At 45.1% G+C, this 16,576-nt stretch overlaps 1 protein-coding gene and 1 long non-coding RNA gene across 3 annotated transcripts in view; one reads left to right on the top strand and one right to left on the bottom strand.

Moving 5' to 3' along the window:
- Positions 1–16,576, bottom strand: part of ECSIT (ECSIT signaling integrator) — a 385,922-nt gene that overhangs the window by 129,690 nt on the left and 239,656 nt on the right. The window lies entirely within an intron of this gene.
- Positions 12,423–16,576, top strand: part of LOC126942909 (uncharacterized) — a 44,069-nt gene continuing 39,915 nt past the window's right edge. The window contains exon 1 of the long non-coding RNA XR_007721631.1: positions 12,423–12,712. This is a non-coding gene — a long non-coding RNA (uncharacterized LOC126942909). The remainder of the gene's footprint in view (positions 12,713–16,576) is intronic.

Raw genomic sequence — 16,576 nt, 5'->3', positions numbered from 1 at the left:
TACTTCTTTAAAGCTCTGCTCCCAGTACCTCTTTTTTTTTGTTTGTTTTTTGTTTTTTGTTTTTTGAGACGGAGTCTTGCTCTGTCGCCCAGGCTGGAGTGCAGTGGCGCGATCTCGGCTCACTGCAAGCTCCGCCTCCTGGGTTTACGCCATTCTCCTGCCTCAGCCTCCTGAGTAGCTGGGACTACAGGCGCCCGCCACCGCGCCCGGCTAATTTTTTGTATTTTTAGTAGAGACGGGGTTTCACCGTGGTCTCGATCTCCTGACCTTGTGATCCGCCCGTCTCGGCCTCCCAAAGTGCTGGGATTACAGGCGTGAGCCACCGCGCCCGGCCCCCAGTACCTCTTTAGGGCACTGACCGGCAGACTCCTCCCGGGGTCCCCGTGTGTCTTGTCAATTTCAGTTCCTCTGCTCCAGCAGACCTTCTTTGTTCACGTCCTTGTAGTCCCGTGTTCGGACTGTCGCCTGTCCGAGTGCCACTTATAGAGCGCCCAATCCTGTCGCTGTTCGGGGTGCCACTATGTAACCCGCACGGACCTAGGGGGACTGAACAAACGGGGCGAACGCAGGAATAAAAGACAAGAGACAAAAGAGTATATTTGCGAGAAGGGGTTGGGGTGGGGGGAGGGGCATCTTGCCTCTAGTGGACAAGGGCCCCGAGCCTTACACAGCCCTCCATATGTATTAGGCAAAAGAGACAGTGAGAAAAGCAGAGGGGGTGATTGTCAGGTAATTGTCAGTTGGCAATTTAGTTCATAGCAGGCTTGCAAGACTACATCGTTTGGACAATAGGTGCTAGATCTCTCAAGCAGGTAACTTCAAGGAGCCCGGAGCCAGGGAGTGATGTCCCTCAGCAAATCTTTTGGTGGCAGGGCAGTGTGAGTTTGCCCACATCCTGCATTCATGATAAACAGTTTGCTGTTTGATCATATGGCCTCCAGTGGAATGCCAAGTTGGTCATGTCCCACTGGCCTTCGGCTCCCTGCACTGACTATCATGGAGAAACCCTGCCTCTACTAAAAATACAAAATTAGCCAGGCGTGGTGGCGCACGCCTGTAATCCCCACTATTCAGGAGGCTGAGGCAGGAGAATCGCTTGAACCCGGGAGGTGGAGGTTACGATGAGCTGTGATCACGCCATTGCACTCCAGCCTTGGCAACAAGAGTGAAATTGTCTCAAAAAAAAAAAAAAAAAAAAAAAGCAATGCTGCAGTTTGTAAGTTTCAACAATTTAGAGTTAAAAGTTATTTTGGCAATCTAGGACTCATTCTTCATTCTGGGTGCAGACAGAGCCGAGGATAGGGAATGTCACACATATTTTTAAGGTTATGTTGTCTTTTATGTTAAATGGATAAATGGCGTACATTTCCACTTTGCATTTCCATATGCAATGGAAGGCCAACGCAGCAGAATCCCTTGAGGCCAAGACTTCAAGACCAGCCTGAGCAATATAGTCAGACTGTGTCTCTACAAAATATTTTTTAAATTGTTTATATAATTTATGAGATTCCAGTGTTATGCTGTCAGCTCATATTAGGAAATTGTTAGGTATGACTATGGTATTCTGGTTATGAGAAATGCTTCAATTTCTTTCTTTTTTTTTTTTTTTGAGACAGAGTTTCACTCTTGTTGCCCAGGCTGGAGTGCAGTGGTGTGATCTCAGCTCACTGCAACCTCTGCTTCCTGGGTTCAAACGATTCTCTTGCCTCAGCCTCTCAAGTAGCTGGGATTACAGGCAGGTGCCACCACGCCCAGCTAATTTTGTATTTTTAGTTTCACCGCGTTGGCCAGGATGATCTCCATCTCTTGACTTCCTGATCCACTCACCTCAGCTTCCCAAGGAACTGGCATTACAGGCATGAGCCACGGTGCCCAGCCTCTTTTAGATGGGGTGTGGCTCTATCACCCACGCTAGAGTGCAGTGGCGTGATCTCCACTCACTGCAAGCTCTGCCTCCCGGGTTCACGCCATTCTCCTGCCTCAGCGTCCTGAGTAGCTCAGACTACAGGGGCCTGCCACCAAGCCCGGCTACTTTTTTTGTATTTTTATTAGAGATAGGGTTTCACTGTGTTAGCCAGGATGGTCTTGATCTCCTGACCTCGTGATCTGCCCGCCTTGGCCTCCCAAAGGGCTGGGATTACAGATGTGAGCCACTGTGCCCAGCCTTTTTTTTTTTTTTTTTTTAAAACAGAGTCTCGCTCTGTCACCCAGGTTGAAGTGCAGTGGCGTGATCTTGGCTCACTGCAACCTCTGCCTACCAGGTTCAATCGATTCTCCTGCCTCAGCCGCCTGAGTAGCTCGAAATACAGGTGTGTGCCACCACGCCTGGCTAATTTTTGAATTTTTGGTAGAGATGAGGTTTCACCATGTTAGTCAGGCTGGTCTCAAATTCTAGACCTCACGTGATCTGCATGCTTTGGCCTTCCAAAGTGCTGGGATTACAGGTATGAGCCACTGTGCCCAGCCTCAGAAATGCTTCCGTTCTTGCGATGTGAAAATTGCCTTTTTAGATATGCATTTAAAAAAATAGAGATGGAGTCTTGCTATGTTGACCAGGCTGGTCTTGAACTTCTGGCATTAAGTGATCCTCCCATTTCGGCCTCCCATAGTGCTGGGATTACAGGCATGAGTCACCACACCTGACCTTTAGATATACATGTTTTACATTTGCAGTTTTTAATAAAGCAAGCTCAAAAAGGGCAATTTTTAGGATAAATGACCTTAGTCTGAAAACATTTCTATTTACAAGGAAAAATTTGTGAATTCATTCCTATTCCAAAAAATTACATCCAGTTCATTTACTATAGCATGAAATTTTATTGAAAAGAACTTAATAATTTCAAATGTAAGCAGAAGTTATTTTATTCTTTCGTTTCACTTACTGTCTGTCTCCCTGAGTTTCTATAAGCCTTTTGGATCTTTTACCTGCCATATAGATAAAACCATGGTCAAAAGTGATACAGAAGGAGGTGGAGCAAGATGGCCAAATAGAACCCTCGAGTGATTGGCCCCCCAACAAGAACACCAAATTGAACACCTATCCACACAAAAAAGTAACTTAGGCCGGGCGCGGTGGCTCACACCTGTAATCCCAGCACTTTAGGAGGCTGAGGCAGGCAGATCATGAAGTCAGGAGTTCAAGACAAGCCTGGCCAATATGGTGAAACCCCGTCTCTACTAAAAAATACAAAAATTAGCCAGACATGGTGGCATGCACCTGTAGTCCCAGCTACTCCAGAAGCTGAGGCAGGAGAATTACTTGAACCTGGGAGGTGGAGGTTGCAGTGAGCCGAGATTGTGCCACTGCCCTCCAGCCTGGGCTATAGAGCGAGACTGTCTCAAAAAAAAAAAAAAAAAAAAAAAAGCATAAGAACCAAACATCAGCTGTACAATCACAGTACCTGGTCTTATATTAAGTAAAGAGGCATGAAAGAGGGTGGGAAAGCAGCCTTGAATTGCCTATGCCACCACTTTCCCATCCTCTCACAGAGGCCACATGGCACAGAGAGAGAATCTGTAAGCTTGGGAGAGGGAGAGCATGGTGATTGTGGGACTTTGCATTGGAACTCAATGCTGCCCTGTCATTAGCAGAAAGCAATATGGAGCAGAATTCAGCCAGTGACCATGGAGGGAGCATTTAGATCAGCCTTAACCAGAGTCGAATTGTCCATTCCAATTGCCAGAACCTGAGTTCCGGCAAGCCCTGCCACCGTGGGCTAAGATGTTCCGGCGTCCTAAAGAAACTTGAAAGGTAGTCAGGGTCACAAGGACTGCAATTCCCGTGTGAGTCTTGGTGTTAGGTGGACTTGGAGCCAGCGGATTTGGAGTGCTCATGATCTAGTGAGACACTAGCTGGGGTGGCGAAGGGAATACTTGTGCCACCACTCTCCTGACCCCAGGCAGTACAGCTAGCAGCTCGGGGAGAGATTACTTCCTTCTACTTGAGAGGAAAGGGGGAAAGTAAAGAGGACTTTATTTTGCAACTTGGATGCAAGCTCAGCAACAGGATAATAGGGCACCAGGCAGAGTCCCGAGGCCTCTATTCCAGGCCCTAGCTCCTGGACACTTCTAGATACACCCTGGGCCAGAAGGGAACCTACTGCCTTGAAGAAAAGGACCCAGTCCTGGCAGAATTCATCACCTTCTGAACCCTGGGCCCTGAGTGATCAGCAGGGGTAGCCAGGCAGTGCTTGTATGGGCCTTGGGTAAGACTTAGAGCAGTACTGGCTTCAGGTGTGACCCAGCACATTTCTACCTGTGGTGGCTCTGGGGAGAGACTCCGGCTGCTGGAGCAAAGGAGAGGGAAGAATAGGCCAGGCACAGTAGCTCATGCCTGTGTTCCCAGCACTTTCGGAGGCTGAGCCCAGGAGTTCAAGACAAACCTGGGCAACATGGCAAAATCCCATCTCTACAAAAAACACAAAAAAATTAGCCAGGTGTGGTGGTATGCACCTGTAGTCCCAGCTACTTGGGAGGCTGAGGTGGGAGAATCACTTGAGCCTGGGAGGTCAGGGATGCAGTGAGTCAAGATTGCACCACTGCACTCCAGCCTGAGAAACAGAGCAAATCCCTGTCTCAGAAACAACAACAACAACAATCACAATAAACTTCTGTATAGCAAAAGAAACAATCACAGTCAACAAAGTGAAGAGACAACCCACCAAATGGGAGAAAATATTTGCAAATGATCCATCTGACAAGGGATTAATAAACAATATATAGGGAGCTCAAATACCTCAATAGGAAAAAAATTGAATAATTCAAATTTAAAATGGGCAAAATATCTGAATAGACGTTTCTCAAAAAAAGACATATAAATGAAAATCAGACATATGAAAAGGTGCTCAACATCATCAGAGAAGTGAAAAGACAACAATACAATGTCATCTCACCCCAATTAAAATGGCTTTTATCCCGAAGAGAGGTAATAACAAATGATGGCAAGGATGTGAAAAAAAGAGACCCTTGTACATTGTCGGTGGAAACGTAAAATAGTAAGCCACTGTGGAGAACAGTTTGGAGGCTCCTCAAAAATCTAGAATCAGAACTACCCTATGATCCAGCAATCATATTGCTAGGTATATTCCAAAAAGAAAGGAAATCAGCATATGGAAGAGATATCTGCACTCTGATGTTTATTGCGGCACTATTCACAATAGCCAAGATTCAGAAGCAGCCTAAGTGTTCATCAAAAGATGAATCGATAAAGAAAATGTCGTACATATTGGCTAGGTGCGGTGGCTCACGCCTGTAATCCCAGCACTTTGGGAGGCCGAGGTGGGTGGATCACGAGGTCAGGAGACTGAGACCATCCTGGCTAACACGGTGAAACCCCACCTCTACTAAAATACGAAAAAAATTGGGCGGGCGTGGTGGCGGGCACCTGTAGTCCCAGCTACTTGGGAGGGTGAGGCAGGAGAATGGCATGAACCGGAAGGCAGAGCTCGCCGTGAGCCGAAATGGCACCACTGCACTCTGGCCTGGGCAACAGAGTGAGACTCCATCTCAAAAAAAGAAAAAAAGAAAATGTGGTACATATACACATTGGAGTACTATTCAGCCATGAAAAAGAATGAGATTCTGGCATGTGTGACATCATGGGTGGAACTGGAAGTCATTAAGTGAAATAAGCCAGGCACGGAAAGGCAAACTTCACATGTTCTCACTAATTTCTGGGAGCTAAAAATTAAAACAATTGAACTCATGGAGATAAAGAGCAATAGAATAGTTACCAGAGGCTAGGAAGGGTAGTGGAGGAGGAAGGAAAGTAGGGGTGGTTAATGGGTAGAAAATTATACTTAGAATGAATAAGATCTAGTATTTGATAGCACACAGGGTGACTACAGTCAACAATAATTTATTGTACATTTAAAAGAGCATAACTGGATTGTTTGTAACACAAGGAAACAATAAATGCTTGAGGTGATTAATACCTGATGTGATTTGATACGGCTTGGTTGTGTCCCCACCCAAATCTCAACTTGAATTGTATCTTCCAGAATTCCCACATGTTGTGGGAGGGACCCAGGGGGAAGTAATAGAATCAAGGGGGCCAGTCTTTCCCATGCTATTCTCACAATAGCGACTAAGTCTCACAAGCGCTGATGGGTTTATCCGGGGTTTCCGATTTTGTTTCCTCCTCATTTTCTCTTGCCGCCACCATGTAAGAAGTGTCTTTTGCCTCCCACCATGATTCTGAGGCCTCCCCAGCCACGTGGAATTGTAAGTCCAATTACACTTCTTTTTCTTTCTAGTTTTGGGTATGTCTTTATCAGCAACTTGCAAATGGACTAATACAGTAAATTGGTACCAGCAGAGTGGAGTTTTGCTGAAAAGATAACCAAAAATGTGGAAGCGACTTTGGAACTGGGTAACAGGCAGAGTTTGGAACAGTTTGGAAGGCTCAGAAGACAAGAAGATGTGGGAAAGTTTGGAACCTCCTACAGATGTGTTGAATGGCTTTGACAAAAATACTAAGTGATATGAACAAGAAGATCCAGGCTGAGGTGGTCTCAGATGGAGATAAGGAACTTGTTGGGAACTGGAGCAAAGGTGACTCTTGTTATGTTTTGGCAAAGAGATTGGTGGCATTTTGCACCTGCCCTTGAGATTTGTGGAACTTTAAACTTGAGAAAGATGAGTTAGGGTATCTGGAGGAAGAAATTTCTAAGCAGAAAAGTATTCAAGAAGTGACTAGGTGACTTGGGTGCTGTTAAAAGCATTCGTTTTAAAAGGGAAACAGAGCATAAAAGTTTGGAAAATTTGCAGCCTGATGATGCAGTAGAAAAGAAAAACCCATTTTTTTGAGGAGAAATTCAAGCTGGCTGCAGAAATTTGCATAAGTAGCAAGGAGCCAAATGTTAATCCCCAAGACCATGGGGAAAATGTCTCCAGGCCATGTCAGACACCTTCACATAGCCCTTCCTGTTACAGGTCCAGAGGCCCAGGAGGAAAAAGTGGTTTCACAAGCCAGGCCCAGGGTCCCTGTACTGTGTGCAGTGTAGGGACTTGGTGCCCTGTGTCCCAGTCATTTCAGCCGTGACTGAAAGGAGTGAATGTACAGCTTGCGCTGTGGCTTCAAAGGGTTGAAACCCCGAGCCTTGGCAGCTTCCACGTGGTGTTTAGCCTGTGGGTACAAAGAAGTCAAGGACTGAGGTTTGGGAACCTCCACCTAGATTTCAGAAGATGTATGGAAACACCTGGACGTCCAGGCAAAAGTTTGCTGCAGGGGTGGGGTGCTCGTGGAGAACCTCTGCTAGGGCAGTGCAGAAGGGAAATGTGGGGTCGGAGCCCCACTACAGAGTCTCTACTGGGGCACTGCCTAGTGGAGCTGTGAGAAGAGGGCTACCATCCTCCAGACCCCAGAATGGTAGATCCACTGACAGCTTGCACCGTGCACCCGGAAAAGCTGCAGACACTCAACACCAGCCCGTGAAAGCAGCTGGGAGGGAGGCTGTATCCTGAAACCTGCAAAACCACAGGAGCAGAGCTGCCCAAGACCATGGGAACCCACCTCTTGCATCAGTGTGACCTGGATGTGAGACCTGGAGTCAAAGGACATCATTTTGGAGCTTTACAATTTGACTGCCCTATTGGATTTCAGACTTGCATGGGCCCTGTAACCCCTTTGTTTTGGCCAATTTCTCCCCTTTGGAATGGCTATATTTACCCAATACCTGTACCCCCATTGTATCTAGGAAGTAACTAGCTTGCTTTTGATTTTACAGGCTTATAGGCAGAAGGGACTTGCCTTGTCTAGATGAGACTTTGGACTGTGGACTTTGGGATTAATGCCGAAATGCGTTAAGACTTTGGGGTACTGTTGGGAAAGCATGATTGATTTTTGAAATGTGAGGACATGAGATTTGGAGGGGTCTGGGGTAGAATGATGTGGTTTGGCTATGTCCACACCCGGATCTCAGCTTGAATTATATCTCGCAGAATCCCCACATGTTGTAGGAGGAACCCAGAGGTAGGTAATTGAATCATGGGGATGGTCTTTCCTGTGCTATTCTCATAGTAGTAAGACGGGTTTATCAGAGATTTCCACTTTTGCTTTTTCCTCATTATCTCTTGCCACTGCCATGTAAGAAGTGCCTTTTGCCTCTCACCATGATTCTGAGGCCTCCCCAGCCATGTGGAACTGTAAGTCCAATTAAACATCCTTTTCTTTTTTTTGAGATGGAGTCTCACTCTGTCACCCAGGCTGGAGTGCAGTGGCACAATCTTGGCTCACTGCAACCTCCGCCTCCTGGGTCCAAGCAATTCTTCTGCCTTAGCCTCCTGAGTAGCTGGGGCTACAGGCTCTCACCACCATGCCTGGCTAATTTTTGTATTTTTAGTAGCGACGGGGTTTCACTATCTTGGCCAGGCTGGTCTCGATCTCCTGACCCCATGATCCACCCACCTCAGCCTCCCAAAGTGTTGGGATTACAAGCATGAGCCACCGCGCCTGGCCAATATATTTTTCTTCCCAGTCTCAGGTACGTCTTTATCAGCAGTGTGAAAATGGACAAATACATGATTATTTCACATTGTATGCCTGTATTAAAATATCTCTTGTACCCAATAAATATATACACCTACTATGTACCCCCCCACACACAAAAGATAGTGTTCTTTGTGTTTTTAAATAGGTTTTGCCTTAAAGTCTAGTAAGTATGATAATGGTACATTCACTCTTGTTCTCTTTTGGTTGCTATTTGCATGGAATACTTTTTTGCCTCTGTATTAGGCTTTTCTTGCATTGCTATAAAAATACCCAAGGCGGCCGGGAGCGGTGGCTCAAGCCTGTAATCCCAGCACTTTGGGAGGCCCAGACGGGTGGATCACGAGGTCAGCAGATTGAGACCATCCTGGCTAACACGGTGAAACCCCGTCTTTACTAAAAAAATACAAAAAAACTAGCTAGGCGATGTGGCGGGCGCCTGCAGTCCCAGTTACTTGGGAGGCTGAGGCAGGAGAATGGCGTAAACCCGGGAGGCAGAGCTTGCCGTGAGCTGAGATCCGGCCACTGCACTCCAGCCTGGGCGACAGAGCGAGACTCCGTCTAAAAAAAAAAAAAAAAGTTATGGATTGGTTTCATTTAATGGCCTGAAAACACATGTTAACATTCTCCAAATCCCTGGTTCTTCTCTCTTGATAACCCTCATATGATGATTGCTCTGTGGTTCCTAAAGCTGCAATGTTTTCAGGTGCTGAGGTATGTGGCAGTGTAGATAAGTCAGGGGATATCAGTTTAACTTGAATTTTCTATCAGGACATCCGGAAGATCATCTGCCGGAAGAACTAACATCTGATTGCAGATGTTGCCTCTTTGGTGGAAGGTCAATAACACAAATGTTGGATCTGTGGTGTTTGAGGGCTGAAAATATTTAAGCATTGAAGTTTCAGTCTTTTTTCTTTTTTTTGAGGTGGAGTCTCTGTTGCCCAGGCTGGAGTGCAGTGGCGCCATCTCAGCTCACTGCAACCTCTGCCTCCCAGGTTCAAGCGATTCTCCTGGCTCAGCCTCCTGAGTAGCTGGGATTACAGGTGGACACCACCATCCCCTGCTAATTTTTGTATTTGTAGCAGAGACAGGGTTTCACAGTGTTGGCCAGGCTGGCCTTGAACTCCTGACCTGAGATGAGCTGCCTGCCTTGGCCTCCTGAAGTGCTGGGATTATAGGTGTGAGCCACTGCACCCTGCCGAAGTTTCAGTCTTCATAATCGCAGATGCTTTAGTTGGAAACATTGTTATAGGAAAAGCTGTTTTTTCTTTCTCTTTGAATCATCAAACACATCTTGCAATGGTTTTGGCCATGTTATCTCTGGTGACCTGGAAGTGACTTTGATATTAAGCTTCAGAGTATGCTCAAACAAGTTCAAGACTTTTGGTGCTGTTGGAATGGTATGAATGTATTTTGCATGTAAGGCCATAAATTTAGGGGTCAGGTAGAAAATTATTGCTTTATTTGTCCCCTGAAATTCATATTTTTTTTTGAGACAGCGTTTTGCTCTTGTTGCCTAGGCTGGAGTGCAATGGCACAATATTGGCTCAATGCAACCTCCACCTCCTGGGTTCAAGCAATTCTCAGCCTCCCAAGTAGCTGAGATTGCAGGCATGCGCCACCACACCTGGGTAATTTTTTGTATTTAGTAGAGACAGGATTTCACCATGTTGATCAGACTGATCTCAAACTTCTGACCTCAGGTGATCCATGCACCTTGGCCTCCCAACGTGCTGGGATTATAGGGATGCGCCACCATGCTGGGCCCTGAAATTCGTATTTTGCAACCTTACCCCTAATGTATGGAATGAGGAGATTAGGATGCCTGGGAGGTAATTAGGATTAGTTGGGTAGGATTATGAGGGTAGAGTCCTCAGGAATGGGGCTATAAGGTTCCTTAGAGAGCTTGCATTTGCTGTCTATTATGTGAGGACACAATGAGATGAAGAAAGCCTCATTTGAACAAGGAAGCTTGCTCTTACCACGCACTGAATCTACTATCACTTTGATCTTGGAGTTCACAATCTCCTATATACTGAGGAGCAAATGTTAGGTGTTTAATATGCCCAGCTTATGGCATTTTGTTTTAGGAGCCCCCGGTGGGTAAAGCACAACCCCATTAAAAGATAGGTCAAGGAGTTGAATAGACATTTCTCTAATGAGGATATACAAATAGACAATAATTACGTGAAGAAGATGTTCAGCATCACTCATGGTTTAGGGAAATGCAAATCAAGAGCAAAATGACATCTATATCCCCTCACCCTCATTAGTTTGCTTCTGTCCAAGAACAAAATAACATGCTGGCAACGATGTGGAATAATGAGGACCCTTGTACGCTATTGGTGGAAATGCAAAATGTCACAACTACTGTTGAAAACTGTATGGCAGGTAATCAATACTTTGAAAAAATGGAAATAACATCTACCATTTTTCCCTTCTGGGAATATAACCAAAAGAATAGAAAGAGGGGTCTGAAATGGGTATTTGTACACTATATTTAATGGGTATTTGTATGCTATAGCAGCATAACTTACCAGTAGGGAAAATGTGGAAGCAACTGTCTTGTATATTGACAGATGGATGATTAAGCAAAAGGTAGTATATGCATAGGATAGAATATTACTCTGCCTTCAAAAGGAAGGGCAGCCTGAGAAATGCTACAACACTGATGAACTTTGAGCACATTATGCTAAGTGAAGTAGTCCATTCATATAAAGACATACTTTATAAGGTCGAGTCACTTGATTTCTTGCAACCTTTCTCCAGACATGGGCTCCTTAAACTCCAGACCCAAAATGTTTTTGCTTATATGAGGTACTCAGAGGAGTCAAATTCATAAAGTAGAATGGTGATTGTGTGGAATCAGGGGAAGTGGGTAATAGAGACTTATGATTTAATGGCATAAAGTTTCAATATTGCAAGATGAAAAGGGTTCTGGAGATGGATGGTGGTGATGGCTGCACACCAATATGACTGTACTGAAAGCCAGTAATTCTACACTTAAAAATTAAGATGGGCCGGGTGCAGTGGCTCATGCTTGTAATCCCAGCACTTTGGGAGGCTGAGGCGGGTGGATCACCTGAGGTCAGGAGTTGGAGACCAGTCTGGCCAAAATGGCAAAACCCTGTCTCTACTAAAAATACAAAAATGAGCTGGGCATGGTGGTGCATGCCTGTAATCCCAGCTACTCAGGAGGCTGAGGCAGGAGAATCACTTGAACCCGGGATGCTGAGGTTGCAGTGAGCTGAGATTGTGCCACTGCACTCCAGCCTGGGAGACAGAGTGAGACTCTGTCTCAATAACAACAAAATTGTTTAGATGATAAATTGTATTTTATCTGTATTTTAGTACCATTAAAATGTGTGGGCTTGGTCAGAGTGGTGGGGAAAAACTGTAGAGAAAGGATGCAAACCTTCTGAGAGGTTGGAAGGTTCTGCAGAGCTCTGGGGGAGAATAGCTGAAGGCAGCTGTTCTATAACCCTGAGGCAGAGGGCATGGAGTAAGTACAAGGGAGTGTGGGGGAATTTATATATATATATATATATATTTTTTTTTTTTTTTTTTTTTGAGACGGAGTCTTGCTCTGTCACCCAGGCTGGAGTGCAGTGGCCGGATCTCATCTCACTGCAAGCTCCTCCTCTCGGGTCCACGCCATTCTCCTGCCTCGGCCTCCCGAGTAGCTGGGACTACAGGCACCCGCCACTTCGCCCGGCTAGTTTTTTGTATTTTTTAGTAGAGACGGGGTTTCACCATGTTAGCCAGGATGGTCTCGATCTCCTGACCTCATGATCCGCCCGTCTGGGCCTCCCAAAGTGCTGGGATTACAGGCTTGAGCCACCGCGCCCGGCCCAGGGAATTTATCTTAAACAGGCTTGTTTACTTGTGTTGACCAGGAACTGACCTTTGATCTTCCCTGTGCCTGATGTTCCCTGATAGGGGAACAATAAGTATTAATTACCTACAGGTTGTGTTGGCTGCAGGTTTTCGGCATTGTGCCTGGACTGAATAAAAGCAAGCAGCTCCAGCTTCTTGGGGCTGCTTTCTGGCCACTAGAGCCAGGCAGTCACCTAGTTGCTGTTACTGTGCATACCTGTGTCTGGGTACTCATTTCATCCGTTGGCCAGGGTTTTCAGGACAGACCCGGCAGGTGGTGCCCCGTGTGAGGAATGCTGCAACAGATCGCCACGGATCCCTCAAAAATGAAAGTGAAGTGAATGTGCAGTAAGTAATTGGTGCCTGCTGGGGGTTTCCAAGTTCAAGGGGATTTTCAAGCTAGGGTTCCATAATGGGACAACAGTTATCAGCTCAACAGCAACAGTATATAAAGTATTGAAACAGCTGCTCTCTGGCCACTAGAGCTAGGTAGTCACCTAGCTGTTCTTACACTGCATTCCTGTGTCTGAGTACTCATTTCATCTGTTGGCCAGGGTCTGTGGGACAGACCCGGCATTAAAAGAGTGGGGAGCACAGTAGTGCAAAGAACCCACCGGACCACCAACATACCAAGCAGTCCTTGGTTCAATCCCTCCTTAACACTGTTTTTCCATTTTTCTTGTCCATGGAGGACTTGTTTCCACACGCTTGCTTTGACTCTGATGTCACCTTTAGATTTGATCCTCAGGTGTAGCTCACTTACTGCCTCACCTTTTCTCTACTGATCTTGTTGTTGATGGCTGCTGTGAGACCTTGTTTGTTGCCTTTTTAGTTTAAAAGGATTCAAATGAGACATGCAGCAAAGGAGATGCAGTATATGGCAATTTATTGCAAATAAAAAAGAGTATTTTGAAAGTTAAATGCAGAACAGACAGTATGCCCTGAGAGAGCGAGAGAGAGGATTCGGGGCAGGCTGCTCATAAGGATGAGACAGCAAACTGGCACTAGGGAGACTTTTTTTTTTTTTAAGTTTAATAATTAGACTTTGGCTCTTTTGAGTGTTTTCAAGTCTGCTGTGGAGGAAGGGGGTAGGGGGAAGGTGGATATGCCCTGAGAGGCAACAGACTCCAGAACATTCCAGATACACCCCTTCAGAGGCTGGCTAGTATTAAGGAAAGTGGTTAGGTTTGTGAGGTGTAACAGTGAATGATTGTGGCTTTTCCACAGTGTGTGCACTCAGGCCAGCTTGACTTGGAGGAATGCCATTCAACACTCTTAAAATGGCGCCATCCAGCCCTGGAGGTAACTGTGAAACAGGGTTTGTGCCTCCTCCATCATCCTCAGGGCACTGTGTGTTTCAGGATACTCTGTGGCACTGCTTTATTTCTTTTCTTTCCTTTTTTTTTTTTGTTTGGACGGAGTCTTGCCTGTTGCCCAGGCTGGAGTGCAGTGGCACGATCTCGGCTCACTGCAAGCTCCGCCTCCCGGGTTCACGCCATTCTCCTGCCTCAGCCTCCTGAGTAGCTGGGACTACAGGCACCTGCCACCATGCCTGGCTAATTTTCTTTTTGCATTTTTAGTAGAGACAAGGTTTCACCATGTTAGCCAGGATGGTCTCGATCTCCTGACCTCGTGATCTGCCCGCCTTGGCCTCCCAAAGTGCTGGGATTACAGGTGTGAGCCACTGTGCCTGGCCTCTTTTTTTTTTTGAGATGGAATCTCGCTGTCGCCCAGGTTGGAATGCAGTGGTGAGATCTTGACTCACTGCAAGCTCTGCCTCCTGGGTTCAAGTGATTCTTTTCCCTCAGCCTCCCAAGTAGCTGGGACTACAGGTGCATGCCACCATGCCCGGCTAATTTTTTTTATTAGTGGAGACGGGGTTTCACCATGTTGGCTAGGCTGGTCTTGAACTCCTGACCTTGTGATCCGCTCGCCTCGGCCTCCCAAAGTGCTGGGATTACAGGTGTGAGCCACCATGCCTGGCCGGGAGACTCCTTTTATGGGCATCTTACATGATTATTCATAAGGGGCTGGGAAGAGGTGTTACTAGTAAGCACATTCTGGGTGGTCTTTTGGGTGTGTATGCACAGTAGCTGCACATTCTTGTTCATACCTCTCATCTCATTAGCATCTTAAATCGCCACCCAGGGGTGTGGTTTTTACTATTATAATGAGCAAAGGGTCAATCTGAAGACAGGTAAAATCAAAATACGCATGTTCCCTACAGGGGAAATTCCCTACTGGAGAGAGCTTTGCTTGAATGAGCTTGACTACAGTGCAAATGCTGAGGCTTATTGTGTTGACTGTACGATTACCAAGTCTCCAGGACATGGTTACTTCTTTGGCTACCTATCCTGTCTCATGGTCCTCCCTCACTTCACACCCATGATGTATGCTAACACCCTTTGGTTATCTGTTTAGAAGGGATAACTTTTCTTTGTTTTTATTTTTTTTGATTTGGAGTCTCACTCTGTTGCCAGGCTGGAGTGCAGCGGCACGATCTCAGCTCACTGCAACCTCTGCCTTCTGTGTTCAAGTAATTCTCCTGCCTCAGCCTCCCGAGTAGCTGGGACTACAGGCACGTGCCACCATGCCCAGCTAATTTTTGTATTTTTAGTAGAGACCGGGTTTCACCATGTTGGCCAGGATGGTGTCGATCTCCTGACCTCACGATCCGCTTGTCTCAGCCTCCCAAAGTGCTGGGATTACAGGCGTGAGCCACCGCGCCCGGCCTAGAAGTTATAATTTTAACTTTCCCTGCAGAACACTCATAAGTTAAGGATTGCAACGTTTTGTTCACAAACAAATCTTCCAGACTGTGAGGGTTAAGCAAGAGAAATGGAAAATAATAATAATGCGATACAGATTTTCCTAACTATAAAAAATTGAGGAAACATACTACAAAATGTGGAATGATTGCCCTATAATTCTACCTGGGCTGGAGGTTCAAGAAATGGACAGAAGGGGTCACTACATCCTCAGGAAAGAATTTCCTGATTTCAATAGTAGAGCAATGTCAAAGGAGAAATATGTGCTGTAACATGGGAACTTCAAAGTAGGATGAATGAAGGACCCCCCTAATAATATGGAATTTATGCAGAATCAATTTTTACTTCAGAAGGTCAGTAAATTCTGCTTTCATCCAATGTCTTTACATTTAGAATTATTTTTCATTATCATTGTTCTTACCTTTTGTAGTGATTACTCTGTTGTTTATCAAGTAAATGATAACTCATGACCATCAGCATCACTTTTCTTGTGATATGTCTAATTTTCAGTGATGTACAAAAATATCAACTACAGCTTTCATATTTTTGCATTCTTGGGGTATTTTATTACATGTGTAACAACTCTTGGGATTCCACACATAACAATACATTCTTAGGATTATTACTTTGCCATTGGTAGTCACTGGGTTTGTCCACTTCCTGTATGGTGTTATTTGCAAAAGAAACACACACATACTACATTTTTATATGTTGTAGGTCCAACAACCTATCAACCGATTATTTCACAGGTAAAGAAATATACATTTAGTCTGTCTTTTATACTTACAATATTCTTTAATAGTCATCTTTGTTTTCCCCTTTTTGCCATCATTTGATGTCAGACTGAAGAACTTTCTTTGGTCTTTCTCATAGGACTTGTGTGCTGGAAATAAGTTCTCTTAGTATGTATGCTTAAACCTGGGAAAGTCTTTGTTTTGACTTGTGATTTGAATGTGAGCTTTGGTGGATATAGAAATGTTCTATTATATATGTTTCAGAGTAGAGGAATAGCACCTAACTAAAGCAAATATGTCTGTTTCACCCAAACACTTATCATTACACTAGTCTATATAAGTTAATGTCAAAAAACAATGAGCAATAGGAATAGGATGGAAGAAGGAAATACTGTGATTGAAGATGAAACCGTTGTTTGGGAAAGTAAAGACAAAACAACTGGAAAACTTTTTAAACTGGGGAGGGAGGCAGTTTGCTGTTTATGGACCAAACATATGATTGAATTAAAATCACATTTTTTGAAAATGTATATTAATTTCTGAGAATAGGACTAACACCATATGCCATATCTGTGGAAAGGTATGAGTATTTCCTGATGAAATGACTGGCATGTCACCTCTATAGGTTTATATACGACTTTGGATTGAAGGCTCCTCATCCCACCCCTCACTGTAGAGAAATGGTTTAAATGTAAGTAATTCAGGAATCT

Source organism: Macaca thibetana, chromosome 19, assembly GCF_024542745.1.
Source record: "Macaca thibetana thibetana isolate TM-01 chromosome 19, ASM2454274v1, whole genome shotgun sequence".
NCBI lineage: Eukaryota > Metazoa > Chordata > Mammalia > Primates > Cercopithecidae > Macaca > Macaca thibetana.
The sequence above is the reverse complement of the archived record's forward strand: the minus strand, read 5'-3'. Positions and strand labels throughout refer to the sequence as shown.